The 18,367-nt window shown below is 53.5% G+C and overlaps 1 long non-coding RNA gene across 1 annotated transcript; it reads right to left on the reverse strand.

The window, feature by feature from the left end:
• Nucleotides 1-1,588: 1,588 nt before the first annotated feature.
• On the reverse strand, nucleotides 1,589-18,227 carry LOC131837025 (uncharacterized). Its single transcript, XR_009355924.1, has 3 exons — nucleotides 8,788-18,227; nucleotides 8,265-8,366; nucleotides 1,589-7,714 (listed from the first exon to the last, which is right to left on the reverse strand). It is a non-coding gene; the product is annotated as an uncharacterized LOC131837025 (long non-coding RNA).
• Nucleotides 18,228-18,367: the final 140 nt, after the last annotated feature.

Genomic DNA, 18,367 nt, shown 5'->3' on the forward strand with positions numbered 1-18,367 from the left:
CCGCCTCCCCCGCCTCCCCCGCCGGGTTCGGGGCACGTCCGGGCGGCTGGGGGCCCGGCTGCAGGATCGGGCGAGGGAAGGACCCGGCCCCGGCTGCGGCGAGGCGCGCAGGGGACACGGGGAGGGCAGCTCGGTCCCCAGGCCCCGGGTCTGCGCCGACAGCCTCGCTCCGCACAAACCGCGGCCGCGCGTCGCCACCTGGCGGCCAGAGGCGGAAGCGTCCGCGGGCGTCGGGGGCTTCGCCCACCTGGGGTCGCCGCCGCCCCGGCGAGGCCCAGGCCGCGGGACTGAAGTCTTCCGCTCAGAGCAAGGCGAGAGCCTCCTTCCTCGACGGGCGAAAGTTTCTGAGTAAGGTTTTAATGAACATCCGGAGCTGCGAGCTGGGGGCAGAGACCAGCACAAAGACCATCACAGCAGCCCAGGGGCCCCGCACCGCGCACCAGTTCCCAGGAAACACGCCCGGGCGCTGGGCTGGGCTCCCACACCGCAGGCTCCGGCCCACAGTGAGACACATCCCGGGTGCCCAGGACTTGCCTATATGTGTGCCTGACCCCTTTTGATAGTTTCTGTTCTGTGCTACTTAGGGTGGCCGGATTTGGTAAGAAAATACAGGACTCCGGGTTGTTCTTTGAATTTCAGATAAATAACAATGACTTCTTTTCTCTCTCTCTCTCTCTTTTTTTTTTAGTTGTGTACCTTCCACACAATATTTGGGGTATATTTATAGGGAAAGAAATGATTGTGTAACTGAAATTCAAATGTAACTGGTTGTCCTGTATTTCACTTAGAAACCTTAATTCTACCATTTTTTAAAATGCCGGTTGCAATATGCCAACGCAACATGACAGCTGGCGAACACCTCAGAGGCTCCAGTTTGAAGACAAGGCCTTAGGGGAGGCTGGGTGTCTCAGTCGGCTCAGGTCATGATCCCAGGGTCCTGGGATGGAGCCCCAGGTCAGGCTCCCTGCTCAGCAGCGAGTCTGCTTCTCCGCTCCGACTCCTACTGGTATTCCCTCTCTCACTGTCTCCGTCAAATAAATAAAATCTTAAAAAAAAAAAAAAAAAGGCATTGCCTTCGGTGATGGGCCAGAAGGGTTTCTTTCCCCAGGTACACCAACCTCAGTGGAGGAATTTGATGCCAATTGGACAGTCGCCCACCACCCTCGCCCCCGCCAAGACCCACGCTCCCTGTAGCCGCAGGGCTAGGAGTCTCAGTGGGTCTGCAGATGACCATATCCATGATCCATTCTCTCAAATTCGTATTTCTAAAGCCAAAGAGGAAACATATTCACAATCAGAGAAAGACTTCAGCCAATATTCTGTAATAAGAACTTGGACCACTGCATTTTGCTGAGGGGACATAAGACAGTATTTTCATATTTTTTGACATTTATAAATAACATTTGATGCTGTCCACGGGTGGATAAGTGTAGAAGGCAAATGTAGATGCAAAGACGTTGGAAAGAAACAGATGATGCAGAATTTTAAAAATTAATCAAACTGGTGATTCTAATGGGTATTTAATAAATCAAAAAATAAAAACGTTTTGCAATTATGGAGCAAAGAGAAAGGGTTATGATGCCTTTGGGAAAAGTATGAGGATCAAAGACCTCACGGGCTCCTTGCGAATGTTGTATCTCGATAATGCAGTGCCCAAGAAAGTCTATGTAACAAGAGGTTGGCATCAGCTGAGGGGTATTTGAGACCCGATGGCGGCACTTCCAGGGCGGATTGTTCTAGATTCAGCGGTAACAGGTGACACGTAGCTGGCTGTAGACAAAGGAAGCTATCCCTTTATTCTTACAGAGTTCCAGAAGTTATCTGTAAAGTGATGAAGCCTAAAGAAGGAAAGGGTCCCCTCAACCCAGGAGGTCCCTGGCCATATGGAGGGGAGGAATTCAGGGTATGGGGTACTGTCAGCACTGCGGGGACTTAGACGTCCTTCCTCGTTGGGATGCCTGGATTCCTGAACTGTCCACAAGGAGATGCCCGTGCCTGCCTCGCTTATACTCCCCGTGCTATGAGCAGAAGTGTCCAGGAGCCTTGTAGGTAAAGTTCTGCCGGTTCCATCATTCACCTACTTCCTCAGCGCCCCTCCCTCCCCAGGCAAACACCAGAGAAGATCCTGCTGACCAAGTCTGGTGGGGGGCCAAGAGTCACTTAAGACCATGGGAAGACCTGGGCGAGCTAGGAAAGCTGGCTCCGGGGGGCAGGGGGGGTTCCAGGGCAAGGGTCAGTGACAGCACCTCAAATCCAGAGTCCCAGACCCCAGCGGCCAGCCTCTCTCTGCCCAGCTCCTGCCTAGGTGCCAGGGAGGCCAAGCGGCCACGTTGAGACAAATGTTCTTCACAGTCTCCAGAATGTCTCCAAGACATACAGCAACTTTCCAAGCTGAAAGGTCTCCACAGTATTGCCGGGGCCTTCAGGAGGGACAAACTCGGCTGGGTTTTAGCAACGGAAGCCCCGGGGCCCAGGCAAAGGGGGCAGGTGGTGACTGTGGGGCCCTACTCACCTGCCTGAATTTGGGCTGCTGTAACAATCCCACAGCCAGGGGGGCTCACAGATGACAGTGCTGGAGGCTGAGTCTGCAACAGACCCAGCAGATGCGGTGTCCGGTGAACCCGCGTCCCAGTTCAGTCAGCCGATTTGTTCGTGACCTCACATGGCTGGAAGGGGCTGGGGGGCTCCCCAGAGCCTCCTTTGCAAGAGCATCGATCCCACTCAGGAGGCTTCACCTGCACGACCTAATCACCTCCGAACGCCCCCCACCGCAGTCCCTCACCTTGGGGGGTGAGCTTGCAGCACAGGAATTATAATCAAGGGAGACCGAGCCCAAGTGGTTCCTCCAGCCTTTGCCTGATGATTCCAGGGGACGGCTGGGGAGGGGGGCTCATACCCACATGCCTCCCCAAGCACACACACTCAGTGTCGAGGCAGAGCCCCTCTGAGAGCATCTCACGCTTTTTTTTTTTTTAAGATGGTATTTATTTGTTTGACACAGAGACACAGAGAGAGAGAGAACAAGCAGGGTAAGCGGCAGAGGGAGAGGGAGAAGCAGGATCCCCGCTGAGCAGAGAGCCCAATGCGGGGCTTGATCCCAGGACCCTGAGACCATGACCTGAGCCGAAGGCAGACGCTTCACAAATGAGCCACGCAGGCGCCCCTCTTCTTGGACTTATGACCGTGACCCACAGTCACGTGCACGTTCCCCTCACTGCCCCATGCACACGTGGTGTCAGCACTGATTGCTGGTGTCCGGAACGCAGGGAGGACTTCGAGCTCAGATAAGCAGACCCCTCCCCAGGGCCAAGGACACCAGTCTGACAGCCCCCCACCTTGGCCTTCTGGTGGAAGGCGTGGGTGCGGCCTCCCCTCCCCTGAAGTCGGAGGGGAAATGGAGGAAGCAAGGATCCCGGTCCAACTCTTCTCCTCGCCCAGGAAGGGAGAAGCATCCGGAGAAGCTTCTGCCTGGGATGGGGGATCTCGGGACATGAGCCCCCGGGAATGTCGAGTCCAGCCCCGGGTGAGTGGATTCTCCCTGGGGCCACCTCTGCCTCCTCCAGAGTGACACCAGGACTCAGCAATTTTCCTCAAGATCATGTCCACCTTTATTTACTCCACAGATGGTCATGAGGTCACCCAAACACTGCCACCACCAAAGCCCTTCTTCCCCTTGCGGCCGCTCTCGTCCCCCAAGAAGTCGCCCACGGTCCGGGCCGCCAGCTTCATGCAGCAAATAGGATTCACACATACGGCTGGCCCGGATTCTCAGCCTGAGTTAGGACCCTCCCCACCCCCCAAGCAGCCAAGGATACTCACAGGGGGCTGCCAATGCTGCTTAAAAGCATGGAAACTTGCAAGCAAGCCCGGCCTGCTCCCTCCAGTGGGGGCCCTCACCCTAATCATAGCCCCAGGTTCAACCCCATCGGACCCAGTGTGCCCGTGCCTCTTGCCCCAGACACGATGCTGACTCATGGAAAAACTGCAGAAAGATCTCTGTTTTAAACTTTAATTAACCTACATTCTTTCCTAGACCTCGTGACCTGATTTTCCATCTCCCCTCTGCTGGGACCTACACGGCAGCAAAAGAATCAGCTTCTCTTTAACCCCAACACCCGTCAACTCAGGGCTTGACCTCCAAAGAAAAGGATGCAGGCGGGGAAGCAGCCAAGAGCCTGTGACAAACACATGGTTCAGGGTCACTTGACCTGGGCCTCTATAATCAGGGGGTGAGGGGAAGGGAAAGGACCAGGCTGGTCATGACCAGAAGGATGTGGCGGCCGTGAGGTCGAGGACCCCCACCTCCAGGGAAGATAACTGGCCTCCGGGCCCAGCTGCTGACCTCTGAGATCCAAGCTTCCCATGGCAGCTCCCAGCCATGACCTATGCAGCAAGGACATTCCTAGGAGACAGGGCCTCCTCTGATGGCTGTGCCCGGCCTTGCTGGGGCAGCAGGCCCTCGAGAATGCTGCCAGCCTTCCCTCCTTGCCTCCCAGTCCGACGTGCACGGCTGTCGGGGCTCTTCCTGCCCTCTGCACCTGCTTCCCATCTTCCCGTTTCCCCTTTCCTTCATGCAAACCTTGAGTCCCGCTGCTTCTCGGAGGACCCGGATTACCTCAGAAAGCTGCAGCCCCATCCCTCCCCAGACAACTGCAAAGCCTCCTGCCTGGCCTCCCCACCCCTCACAGGATCTAAACTGACCCCCTGCCCCAGGGCCTGGCCCTGCTCCCCTCTGACCGGACACCTTCACAACCCCCCACTCTCCTTCCACTCCAACCATTCTGGCACCCCCACAAGCTCTTCCCAGATCTGTGTGTGGCTGACCTGCCTCCTCCTTCAGGTCTTTACCTCCCTTCCTGGTGAGACAAGCCCTAACCCTCCCCCAACTCTCCATGCAGGCTCCCCTCCCCACTCCCCTGTTCTGTGTTCTTCCACAGCAAAGCTCACCTTGTAACAGAGGGAATAACTTGCTGGTTTATTAGACTGCGGCATTCACCCCGTCTCCCGACTAAGGAGGGATGTTTGCTGCTTTGGCTCCCTAGTGAAGCCCCAGGCACCAGGGAAGGTGCCTGTGCTTAACACGGGGACAAAAAGGGGAAGGAAAAGCCAAGGGACACTCAGCCTTCACTACCAGGGATTTCAAAACAAGAAGAAAGAGGAGAAAGAAATAATGAAACTTTCCAGAATGGAAGAGAGACCTAAGTCCTCACATGAAAGAGTCTGCCAAGTCCCGAGAAGGACAAAACAGAAACAAAACAAATTTTATCCAGAAGATAAGGAACTCCTGAAACTCAGAAAACAAACACCACAATTTCGAAACAGTTCATGGATTTGAGCAGGCACCTCATCAAAGGAAATATGCAAATGGCACAGGAGCACATGAAAAGATGTCATTAGTCATGAAGGAAATGCAAGTCTAAACCATGACGAGATGCGATCACACCCTCACCAGGAGGACGAAAAGGAAAAGGGCAGACCACACCAAGTGTTAACGAGGACGTGGAGGAACTGGAACGCTCAGATGTTGCTCATGAGAATGTTAAATGGTTCAGCCTCTTTGGAAAACATCTTGGGAGTTCCATTAAAGACCAAAGAGACACCTACCATATGATCCAGCGTCCCACTCGTGGGTAATTACCTGAGAGAAAAGAAAACAAGTCTCTTTAGAGATTTGTATGCAGACATTCACAGCAACTTTCTGTGTGATGGCCGGAAACTAGCAACAGCCCAAACGTCCATCAGCTGGTGCCTGGATAAAGCAACTGGGGTCGGTCTATGCAACAGGTAGGACTCAGCCATCAGAGGAATGAACCGGGAATGCGCACAAACCATGAGACTAGATCTCAAGGTAATTACTCTCGCCAGACAAGAGCAGCCAGGAAAATACCCTGGAAACCTCGAACCAAGCTCTAGTGATGAAAGGCAGACCAGTGGTGGCTCAGGAAGGCGTGAGGTTGGGGGTAGGTGGGAGGGGTCCCGGGGGCACTGGAAACTTTTGCAAGGATGAGCTTTGCACGGTGTTGAATGTGGTGATGGCTTTGCAGGCCCACACAGATGCCAAAACTTAACAGAATGTGAGCTTTAAATACGCGCATCTCATTGCTCGTCAGTCACAGCCCAATATAGCTGCTTTTTAAAAAGTGCAAAGTCAGGGATGCGGGGGTGGCTCAGTTGGTGAAACGTCTGCCTTCGGCTTAGGTCGTGGTCCCAAGGATGGAGTCCCACATAGGCTCCCCGTTCAGTAGGCAGTCTGCTTCTCCCTCTGCCTGCCACTCCCCCTGCTTGTGCTCTATCTCTGACAAATAAATGAATAAATAAATATTTTTTTAAAAAATGCAAAATCTGATGTAGTAGGTCCAAGCTGAGGCCTGAAATTCTACGATTATAAAAAACTTCCCAGGGAGGCCGCTGCCGCTGGTCCAGACCACACACAGAGCAGTGAGTGTTGGACAGCGCGTCTGACCCAGAGGAAGAGAATTCGTGCAATGGTAGAGAGTCCTGGAAGCTCCTGACCACAGGGGTGGTGGGCTTAGACTCAGGCAGAAGGCGGTGGGACTGTGGGAGAAGGAAAGAGGAAAAGGATCTGGGGGTGGCGGTGGTTTGTGCCAGCTTCTCCTCGCACGGCCTCGAGGTCCACGGGGCCTGGCTTGGTCACTCCTGTGCCTGCTCCCGGAGCCCCAGGAGTGAGACCAGGGCCCACAGAAACCCTGATCTTGAGAGGCCCTGGGAAGAACTGAGGAAACCAAGAAGCCCCTAGTGGTCCCTTCTGTAGCCTCCCACCACCCCTCAAACAAGCCGGGGGGCTGGGGATTACAGTCTCTATAGGGTGGCTCCAAGCTTGCTTGCACACGGGCCTCTCCCCTCAGAGTTCATCCACTCACCCTCAGCCCTCCCCGCTGAACGCAAGGCCTGACAGAGTAGCTGACACCCGCAGGGGTAACTGAGCCCTGGAGCCCCGTGGAAGTACGCGGCAGGTGTTCCGGATGCGAGAGGAGCCAAGGGGTCGGCGAGACCAAAGATGTGAGCAGCTGCCCCGTCCTGCACTTGGAGGCGCGCACACAGGCGCCAACGCAGAAGACCAGAGGGTTACAAAGAAATACAGGAAAAGAGGGAAAAGCTGACCTAACAAGTGAAAATGGTAGAAACGGGCCCAAATCAGTAGTTAAGATGGACTAAACCTGTCAGTCAGAGGGACAAAGGGACAGTTTGTTTTTTTTTTAACTGACACACTGTTGAAAAAAATCTGGATAAATGTCATTTGCCAAAGACACGCATAAACCCAAGACTGTGCAAAGCCAGGAAATGGCAGCGGACAAGCCGGGGAGCACCACCAGCAGGGACCGACCTTGCGACCAAGTTCTCTGAAGGACAGAGATGGTCATAAAATCATGAGAAAAGGCTCAGCTCACCAGGACTCTGATGTCATCACAAACACACCTGCTCCTGGCCACAGACCCCAGGATCATCGCACGAAGGAGGAGAAGCGCCTTGGAGGGAGACTCCGCGGCCTCTACGACTGGCCTCTCGGGCGCAGACACCAAGCAGCCAGCTGTGGGGAGACCCGGGTCCCTGAGGGTGATATGTGCAGAGGGAGCTCTGCAGGCCCGGGGTGGGGGGGGGCTAGAAAACTCTCCGTGCGCCGCCGTGCAACACCGACCCCCTCCTGCCAGGTTCACGGTGTAGCTCCTGGGCACGTCGGAGGCCCTGCCAGGTCCTGGTGGGCAGGGAAGGAAGCCAGGCTAGTTGAGGTCTCCCAGGCCCAGCCCGAGCCCACACTTGAGGAATGGTCACTGGGAGAGCAAACGGGGCGGGGCTACTTCTGCTGCCCCCCCCCCGGGACCCCCACCCGTGCCTTCTGTATGTCTCCCGCCCCCACACCACCACCCGGATGGAGGCCCATTCCCTCCTCCAATGCCCAGGTAGGGGGGACCCCGCCGAGCCTGCTCCCCTGGGCCCACCACTCTGCTCAGAGCCTTGGGGAGCTCATTCCACGCTGGGGTTCAGCCACCCCTCTTCACGCACCGTCTCCCCTCCGTGCGGCTTGTGGGCACGCCCGTGGCCCCGCATCAGGTGGGACACCTTCCTCTCCCAGAAGCCTGCATCCCCTCTTCCTGATGCTGGGCCTTTACCTGTGCTCTTCCCTGCCTGGAGGGTCCCCCCCACACAGCTTCTCTGGCCACCTCCTGCCCCGAGTTTAGGGAATTCATGTGGCTGGGCACTTTCCTGCGCCCAAGCCAACACCCGGGGCTTACCTTTTCACTCACCCTTTCTGCTCACCCCAGCCTCTCGTTTCATCTGCACGCACTGCTGAGCCGGCCGCCCCACGAGGACCACAGCTCTCCAGCTCATCCTTGTGCCCCAGGAGCCTTGCACAGGATTGCACACAGGAGGCGGCCAGTAAATGTTGGTCCATCAATCAAAAATCGTGCCGACCACAGAGCACTTCTCCCTGAACTCATGTGGTGTCCCACGAGTGCCCTCTCTGAGACCTGGGGGCCTGGGCCAGTCACGGTCTTCTAGAAGCAGTCTCTGCCTCCTCACCTTCACTCCCAAAGCCTCTCCTGCCTCCTCCCCTCTCTCCTCCCTCCTCCCTTCAACCTCCTCCCCCTCCCAAGAGCCTGACGAGGCCACCGCCCCCCACACACGGACTCCCGTCCTTGCCCACCGCAGCCCACAGTCCGCATCATTTCTCTGAATGCTACATCCCGTCGGTGATTTCCCTCCCAGATGGTGGGTTTCCCGGGCAGCACAGGGGCTGATGCGGCAACGCACGGGGGAGGCACTCACCATGTGCTGCTGGGTTAACGGAAAGCCGGAGCCAACATAGCATGTCCTTGTCGATTAGTGACAACCTCCCTCAATCTCACGCTTCTCAGGCCTGTGCTGCCCAAACCTCACTCCTCCTGGCGGGGACAAGCAGCTGTGGGAGTAAGAAGTTTTACCGCGGGGCCATTCCCTAATGCAGTGGGGTCCCATCACTGGCCCCAACACTCAGCGCTTAATAAAGAGCCAGTGTGGGCAGGAAGCGGCGCCGGATGCCCCAGCAGCCCCCGAACCAGCTGTGCACTTGCTCGTGGACAACCCACAGTCTGGCTCAAGAGGAGAGGAGCCCGTGCGGATGCGACAGGTCCTTCCTTCTCTTCGGTGCCCTGCTCACCTCTGGGAAGACAAAGCATGACACAGGATTTTTGTTTCGAAGGTCAGGGTCTCTCAAAGCAGGAATCTCTGTTGTTCAGGTTGGGAGGGTAATCAGCAATCGTGTTTCCCGAAGGAATGGCAGGAAGCTACCAGGCAGGTGTGGGACTCCAAAAAGAGTCCGTGAGCAGGCGCCAAGAATGAGGCTCATCAGGGGGGAGGCGGGGGGGGGGGGGTGCGGGCATTTTCCAGTCCCCCAACCCCACCCAGAGCAGGGGGGACAGCAGGTCAGAGAGAAAGCAAGAACAGGAGACATCAGGGCCAGCCCAGGGGGCAGCTGGGATCCAAGTTCTCCCAGACAAAGTGATGTCAGCTGATCACTTTGTATTCCAGGGATTTAAAAGAGAAAGTGGCCAAGGGCAGAGCCAGACTCCTAGAGGTATCCTGACACCGTGGCTGGGACCACCCAGGCAATTCCAGCTGGATGAGAAGAGCCAAGAGCTCCTTAGCAGGAGGCCCAGGGCCCAGCCTTCCGCCTTCCTGCTGGCATATTCCTGGCTCTCCCTTCAAATCTCCCCTGGATTTCCTCGCTGCCCCACGAAGCCTTTCAGCTTCTCTCCAACCCAAAGGGCCCCCGTCCCTTCAAGGACCAAGCAGAGTAAAATTTAAGCAAGTGCTCTCTGGCCAGTATCTGCAAGGCAGACCACACGCCCTGGGGACTTGACCTCCACGGTCCTTTCGGCCCCCTTCTTCCGCATCCTGCTTTATATTGCACCCGCTCATTTAGGTAAAACGTGTGCCCCTCCCCAGGGGGACGAATTGTTCCAGTTTGCCTGGGACCGAGAGGTTTCCCAGGGTGAGGGATTTTTGTCGCTAAAACCATGGAGGTTCTAAGCAAACTGGACTGAGGAAGTCCCCCAAGCTCCCCCTCAGAGCCAGTGCTTGTTAGTAACATGGGTTCTAACCTTCTATGCACAAGAACTTTGCTCAGAACTTGCTGCCCAGCAAGTGCAGAATAAAAAGACTATGGTCTCCTCATGCCTTCTGTTGATGGCCCTGCAGGGCTTGGGGGGATGGCTCTGGACATGCGTACCGGGCTGCGCTGGGCTGGAATGGTCACGAATTTCGTTTCTATACACATGGGGTCTCCTTCGCCACTCCTTGGGACTCACCCCTCCCACGAGGGTAGATAACCAGGTCTGTCCCCTGTTCAAGGGGACGAGTCTGCCAACCACACGAGTAGTTGTCCCCGGCAAGGTCAGATGACATTTTTAAGTTGTGAACACATGTCCTGGAGAACCTCCTTTTGAGAGCCTCACACTGTGATGTCCCTGGAGTGAGATGGATCACAACCTCACATGCCTTCTGTGGCCAGGGAGGAGCTGCAGGGCTGTAGGTTCATGAAAGGGGAGATGTCATTAGCACGGGAGCTGGGGAGCTTGCTGGACACCCCCGAGCACATGAGGACCTAAAGCCATGTCACCCCTTCCTCCCCCAAAACATGATCACCAAAACATCTGCATGGGCCATACTCCTCCTGGGTCTGCCAGTTCATGGCCCTGGTTTAGAGGTCTCCTGAAAATAACCTCAGTTCTCACCTGAGAGCCATAGATAGAAAAATCTATCTTTCTCAGGGTGCCTGGGTGGCTCAGTGGGTTAAAGCCTCTGCCTTTGGCTCAGGTCGTGATCCCAGGGTCCTGGGATCAAGCCCTAAGTCGGGCTCTCTGCTCGGCAGGGAGCCTGCTTCCTCCTCTCTCTGCCTGACTTTCTGCCTACTTGTGATCTCCGTCTGTCAAATAAATTAATTCAAAAAATAAAATCTTTTTTAAAAAAATCCACCTTTCTCAAAACCTGCTATGTATCTTAGAAGGCCAGCAGAATCCGAGATATGAAAATGTCCACCAATAAACTCCTTCTGCATTTTAATCCAAAGAACCAAATGCAAGTAACGGCAATTTTGGAAAGGCAGGCAGACACGCAGTACAGTGTGTGTATCAAAATTTGTTGGTGACCACTAAGTGTTAGATTTTTTTAGAACGTGCAGCTATTACTAAAATAGAAAAATACTAGGCACTGACTTGATTTGTGCAGTAAGATGAAATTTATCTATGTTTTTAAAAAGAGATTCAAATTCAAACTTGGAATGATACACTATTGGGGGTGGGGGGGTGGAACAAAACACATCTCCAGCCAGCAGGTAGGAAGAAAAGAACCCTGAAATTACTGTGTAAGATCCAGATTCCAGACCCGTTCTTTCTGAAGCAGTCCATATCTGCATCTCAGATTTTTCTGAAAGGTAGAGGGGGGACCTCTCTGCTCCCAGACCCAAGAGGCTCTCACCCAAAAGCAGAAACTATAAACCGGTGGCCCACAGGCCAGATACAACCCTGTTGTGTCTTGTGGACTCCGTGGAGTTTTTGTTTTGTTCTGTTTGCTTCACTGAACGTGGAGACCTTCCTGTCCTCGTGCCACAGTCCTCGCCAACCCTCCCTGCCCTGCGCCCACCTTCTCCACACTGTGTGATCTCCTGCCCTGCCCTTAAAGGACTTAGGTTTACGACTCTTGCTCTTGCGGGGGTGGGGGGAGCAAAGAAGTTTCCAGCACTGCTGTTGACTGTCACCACTCAAATCCCACTGCCCGATGATCTCGATTGACTTTGGTTTCTACTTGTTCCGCCTTTAAATCTCCCCACCTGGCGTACGGGGTAATAATAGCTCAAAATGCAAAAAAGGTGGCCAAAGTCACAGAGTTCGTCAGAGAGCTGACATTTATATTTTTCCAAGGACCTTTTTCAATTGAAAAATATAGAAAATCATAAAACAGAAAACGAATTTCATATAAATAGACACGTGACTGTCGGTCGTCCGTGTGGGGCACGTTGTATTTCATCGCAGGAGTGAGGCTTCTCTACATCCGTCATCGCTTTATTTAGATACAGTTGTTTAGGTCATCGTAGGAATTTTTTGTTGTTGTTGTCCGACTTTGGTAAAATAGATGTAACATAAAATTGACCCTTCCAACCACTTTTATATGGTTCAGTGGCACTGAGAACATTCACATCATCCAACCATCCCCACCATGGGTCTCCAGAATGCTTCCATCTTCCCCACCTGACACTCTGTCCCCATTAAACACCTACTCCCTATCCCCCCTTCCCCAGCGCCTGGCAACCACCATGCAACTTTCTGCCTCTGTGAACCCGCCTACCCTGGCGAACCTCCTGTAAGGGGACTTACACAGTACTTGTCCTCTTGTGACTGGCTTATTTCGCCTCCCGCAATGGATGAAATTTGAAGGTATTATGCAAAGTGAAATAAGCCAGTCATGGCTTTAAATGCTAACTGTGGTTTTAAAGCAGTAAAGGTGTGTGTTAAAAATAGCCATGAACTTTGTGAATATCTAGCCGAGAATGACTTAGCCCAAAAGACTTCTTTCTGCATGAAATACACAAACATGCAAGCAGCCTTTATGAGCTAAACCAAAAACGGAGCTCTGAGCACAGACTCCTGGCACATGAAGGTCAGAATAGCTGGCCTTTACTTACCAAGTATAACAGTACAAAATGTCATGCTAGGAATATTGAACGTGGGAGTTGACTGCCCAAGGGGGAAAAAAAAAATCACTCACTTAATGTAAAGAAACTCAAAATGAATCCATTCTTTCTTTCAGAAATCTAGATTGCAACAAGTCCCATCTGGTGTGAACTATATTTACTCAGATCAGTACCACAAAATAAAGGTTATTTAGAGCATATTGTTATGGCTTCTGGATGGTTCTACCATCTACTAGAGAATGCAAAAAGACAGAGGAAACTGACCCTAAAAATGGACTAAATCTTGTTCAAATGGAAATATAGAAACATCATCTTCAGGCTTGAGAAAATAATCAGGCCGAGAGCCCCAGTAATCGCCCCGGGAAGAGACAGAGCAGGGGAGGGACTAAATGTGACGAGCACCGGCCTTTGGGATGGCAGCTGACATAAAGGCTCCCCTCGCCCCCATATCACAGGGGCAGAGGGTCTGACCGATGTGGCACTCACTGCTGTCCCCACACACCAAGTCTGCTCTGACTTTGACAAAGCTCTGTCAACCCCCTGACCTCAGCCTCCTTACCACAATGTGGGGCAACAAGCCTGCCCCCCTCCAGGAGGGCTGTTTTAGGGATTCGGTGGGCTAATGTCCGTGAAGCACTAAGGCCACAAGGCTGTCTTACTACGTGAGCTCCAGGAAGCTAGACGCCCCCTGGGGTGCTTGCTGACACTTGGGGAGCCCTGTCTCCCAACCACGAATGCTGAGCAAGGGCCAGGCACGTCAATCCACCCCGGGGAACAGGGAGAGGACCACTGCCGCCATGGCAGTACCTTGACTTCAGACCTCTGAGTCCCAGAACCAGGAGAGAACACATCTCTGCTGTTTCACGCCAGGTGTGTGATACTTCATTAGGGCGGCCCAAGACCATGAGTGCGATGTCTTACCTGCCCCAGTGCCCAGGCAGGCACGGGCGCAGGTGCACACCCGCACAGACCATGGCTCTGCGCTCTCCTGGGCTCTCATGCCCCACCTTCAGCTCTGAGGAACAGAGCAGGAGTGTGTCCCAGCACTGCCCGCTTCCTAAGGAATCAGAGATCTGAAATCGCAGGAAATCTCCCAGGTTCTTCAATGTTGGCTCACAAACAAGATAACTGTACCGGTGGCGATGGCACCCACGGAGTCCCATTTGCGTGCCGAATGTCAGGCTCAGCCGCAGCCCGGGTGCTCAGTGGCAGGGTGAGGAAGATCGGGGGCATGAGCAAAGCATGTCCTCAGCCCTTGGATCCCAAGTCCTGTCTGACGCATCAAAAAAAGGGCATGAGAGCCATTAAAATCCAGCCAAAGGAAGAGAAGCAAACTCTAGAACCGGGATAAGCCAGACAGGATCACGAGGTCCTACTCAGCGAGGAAGCCGAACAGCCAGAAGTCAGGCCCAGCCCCAACCTGGAGACGAAGCCCCTCTCAGAGTCTTCGTTTCCGCAGCCGCAGGAGCAGGGCATGGCAGGGCACTGGCGGCTCGCTGAGGCGCCAGCATGCGGGTAATAACACGGCGAGGGGTGCGGGCAGGCTGTGCCTGGAACGACTGACTGTCGCAGTCCCACTGGGCATGGTGCACACAAGACTGCCATCCAAGAGCCGGCCCCACGACTTCTCCATCGGGCCACGGCTGCATCCAGTCATTGGGACCTCGATTTTGTTCTTTTTGACTTAGTTTGATTCACAGACTGTCTGAATGAGGGCTCATGGGGTATCTCCAAACCAAGCTGTGGAGTCTATGGTGAGGGAAAAAGAGCTACCTGGGCTCCAAAGTCGTGCGGCCCCTGGACCTTAAGGCACAGTAGTCTGGGACCACAGCACTGGCAGCGCCTGGGAATCTGTTAGAAAGCGAAGTTCTGGGCCCCACCTGGACCTCCTCAAACACATGCAGGAGGGCCCGAAGGAGAGGGAGAGCAGCAAGCTCCCCACTAAGTGGGGAGCCTGATACAGGGCTCAGTCTCACGACCTTGAGATCATGACCTGAGCCGAAATCAAGAGTCGAACACTTAACCAACTGAGCCACCCAGGTGACCCAAGCCCTCCAGAGAATCTGATGCTCACCCACATTTGAGAATTACTGGCTTTGGGAAACCAAGTCATGCACAGATAAGCCAGAGAGGCATCCTTTAAGAAATAGAATCGAGAATATAGTCATAGATGATTTGTACTCAAAAATTAGGTCATGGGGCGCCTGGGTGGCTCAGTGGTTAAGCATCTGCCTTCGGCTCAGGTCATGATCCCAGGGTCCTGGGACCAAGCCCCACATCTAGTTCCCTGCTCAGCAGGGAGTCCACTTGTCCCTCTGTCCCCACCCCCAGCTCACGATTTCTCTCTCTCTCAGATAAATAAATAACCCCCCTCCCTCCCCCAAATTAGGTCTAGATAACAACTTCACCCAAAGTAGCAGCTGACTCTGCTGAGCACATAACAGACTGTGCTTCTGGGTTGCGTGAGTCTATTGCTACCCTGCAAGGTCCCGACCCACAGCTCATCCACAATCAGTGAGCTCACTGGCTCACTGGCTGCTCCACCTGGGTGGCTAGAATGTGCCAGATTCACAACTAAAGGCAGCGATGGGAACACGCAAAGATGCTCTCTAACAAAGGTCTGCAGATGGCTGTCAGGAATCTTCGGGAATCGCAGGCAAGAGAGCCAGCTGCGTGCCACACCGGGCCTCTTCCAGACCTTCCATTGCACACATGGTGCATCCCCAAAGCAGTGAGCTAAGTGTGAGCAAACACCCTCCCTACTACCACTAGCCTCAAGCAAGTGAGGGGGCTTGCTTACACCTTGTAAGCATACACCTTGCCTCCCAGAAGACTCGACCTGGGGCAAGCCCGATCACCCACATTTCTCCATCATCGACTGAAATCAATACAATTTTGTACTTCCTTCTCTTTTTCCAGGAATGACATAATATGGAGCCTGACTGGACTCAAATGCTTGGGAACAGGAAGACCGGGCCTCTAGCCACACCTCCTGAGGATGCTTCATCTCTTCCCCAAGGCCATCTCTGCTTCCTGCCTCTGCCTCTTCTGGAGCTGACAGGTTCCCTGCCCACAAGCTGTTTAGCCTAATGAGGAAGGCAGACGAGTGAACAGGTAAATACAATCACATGCCACTGAATGCCAGAGGGGCACTGAATGCCAGAAGTATTGGGAGGCTGGGAGGGGCCTGTCACAGAGGCAGGGAGCCATCCTGCCTGGAGGGTTGGAGATTTCAGGAAGGGGGCAAGCTTCCTGTGGCGTCCAGCAGGCGGAGAGCTGCGGTCCCCTGAGCACGGCCCGCAATGTGGGCGGGGCCTGTGTCCCAGCCACTCAGACATGCTCAATATTGGTGCGTTAGAGTACCATGGTTTAGGACACTGGCTTTTTTTTTTTTTTTTCCCAGATTTTTTTATTTATTTATTTGACAGAGAGAGAGAACAAGCAGGGGGAGCAGCAGAGGGAGCAGGCCCAACGCGGGGCTCGATCCCAGGACCCTGAGATCATGACCTGGGCTGAAGGCAGAGGCTTAACCTACTGAGCCACCAAGGCGCCCCAGGACACTGGCTTTCAAAGCAGCCAATACCTTTGACTGCCTCCGTACTCATCAGATAACCTGCAGTTCCCTCCCAGCGGCTCGGAATGTCTACTCTATGCACAACCTCGGTGACAGGCTGGCGCTGGAAGAAAAACCACGCGCATCCCCTGTAACTCATCCCCAAGCTGGGGAGTCAGAATAACGAAGAGTGTGCGGCTTCAGCAGTGCGCTGGAGGTTGGCGGTAGCTAAGAGGGGGAAGTCACTGAGGCCAGCTGTCCAACCAGACAGCCCACCACAGAGGGCAACGTGCTGGTCCCTCAGGGGCCCGCATCTCAGAACCACAAGGTTCTCTCCGTCCAGGAAGACTTGATTTTGCTTGAGGGGCAAATTCATGCTAAACAGAACAGACCCGTTTCTGAATAACCGCAAGGCTGACTTACCGACTCCCCTTCTCAGCGGCTATTCCTGCCTGTCATCCAAGGGAGGCCGGCGCGGAAATGTGTACTTTGGGCACTCATTGGACGATGATTCCAAGGGCACCAAGTGCCCATTACTTAGCGAACGGTGAGCACCTGACTGGGGGAACTGCAGCCAAATGAGGCGGGGAGTCAGAAGTAGGAAGCAGAATTGTGCAATGAGCCTGGCGTCAAGCTAGAGTTCAAACACCGTCCACCATTTATTAGACAGGTGACTTTGAGAAAATTAACCTTCCCGACTCTTTCCTCACCTGTAAAATGGGACTAACAACACTCCCTCACATGGTTGTTTAAGGATTAAATAGGGTTACACCTGAAACTGCCTAGATTTACGTATGTTTATGTTTACTTGTGAATGCGGGGTCATGTAATGGTTAAGGGAACAGACTCTGGGGTCAGAGCTCGGCTTAAATTCCAGCTCTGTCACTTACTAGCATGTGATCTTGAGCAAGTTGCTTGATTTTCTTCCACTAAGCTTCCGTTTGCTTATTTGTAAAATAGGAATAAAAATTCTCCATAGGAGCTAGGAAGTAAATAAGAGAGTGTATTCAAAGCACTAAGCAAATTCCTATGCTATGAGAAGCATTCAATAGATGGTAAGGTTAACAATAATTTTTTAAAATTGTCCCTCATTAGAGACAAATGAGTGGTACACCTGCTAAAAATTAAATTTAAAATTAGTACAAACTTTTTGAATGAAATTAAATATGGGGCCATCAAAAATACCTGGCCCCAAATAATAACAACTCACCTGGTATTTAGCTTCATTAAAAACCCATTCTGGGCGTGCCTGGGTGGCTCAGTCATTAAGTGTCTACCTTAGGCTCAAGTCATGATCTCAGAGTCCTGGGATTGAGCCCCACATCGGGCTCTCTGCTCAGTGGGGAGTCTGTTTCTCCCACTTCCTCCTTCCCTGCTTGTTTCCTCTCTGTCTCTCCATCAAATAAACAAATAAAATCTTTTTTTTTAAGATTTTATTTGTTTATTTGACAGAGAGAGAAATCACAAGTGGGGGGGGGGGGCATGGTTCCCTGCTGAGCAGGGAGCTCCTTGTGGGGCTCGATCCCAGGACCTTGAGATCACGACCTGAGCTGAAGGCAGCGCTTAACCTACTGAGCCACCCAGGCGCCCCAATAGATAAATAAAATCTTTAAAAAATTTTTTTTCTGACCAGGCCAGCCCCTCACTTCAGACTAGTTTCATACCCATATTTTCCAACAGTTTCTCAAACAGTGTCACTTGTGTGCAAAAACGCCCATGTTTCGGAACGGCTAGGTCACGCTACAGGCTGACCCAGGAGCAGCTTGTCCGGGTCTACCTTTCCCATTGACCTGGTGGGCATCGGGTACCCCTAAAGCGTTAGGCACGCGGTCCACCACGCATACAGCGTGTGAGCATCGCATTCGCTCCTGCAGGAAGGACACAAGTTCCCTCCATTCTGGACCGCCCCTTTGATTTAGTAACTTCCCCACCCACTTACAAAGCTTGTAAATCCTGGAAGAATATCCTCAACTTTGGTAAAAAGCAACATACCTTTCAGTTCCAACTCTCTTGCATACAGGATTGGGCGAACAATGGGCAGCCCCTTACCCGCCTCATCCTGACCTCAACAGCTGCTTCCAGCCCGGGAAACCGCCCTCCGCCCCGTTCGGCTCTTGCTTTTACCG

Source organism: Mustela lutreola, chromosome 7, assembly GCF_030435805.1.
Source record: "Mustela lutreola isolate mMusLut2 chromosome 7, mMusLut2.pri, whole genome shotgun sequence".
NCBI lineage: Eukaryota > Metazoa > Chordata > Mammalia > Carnivora > Mustelidae > Mustela > Mustela lutreola.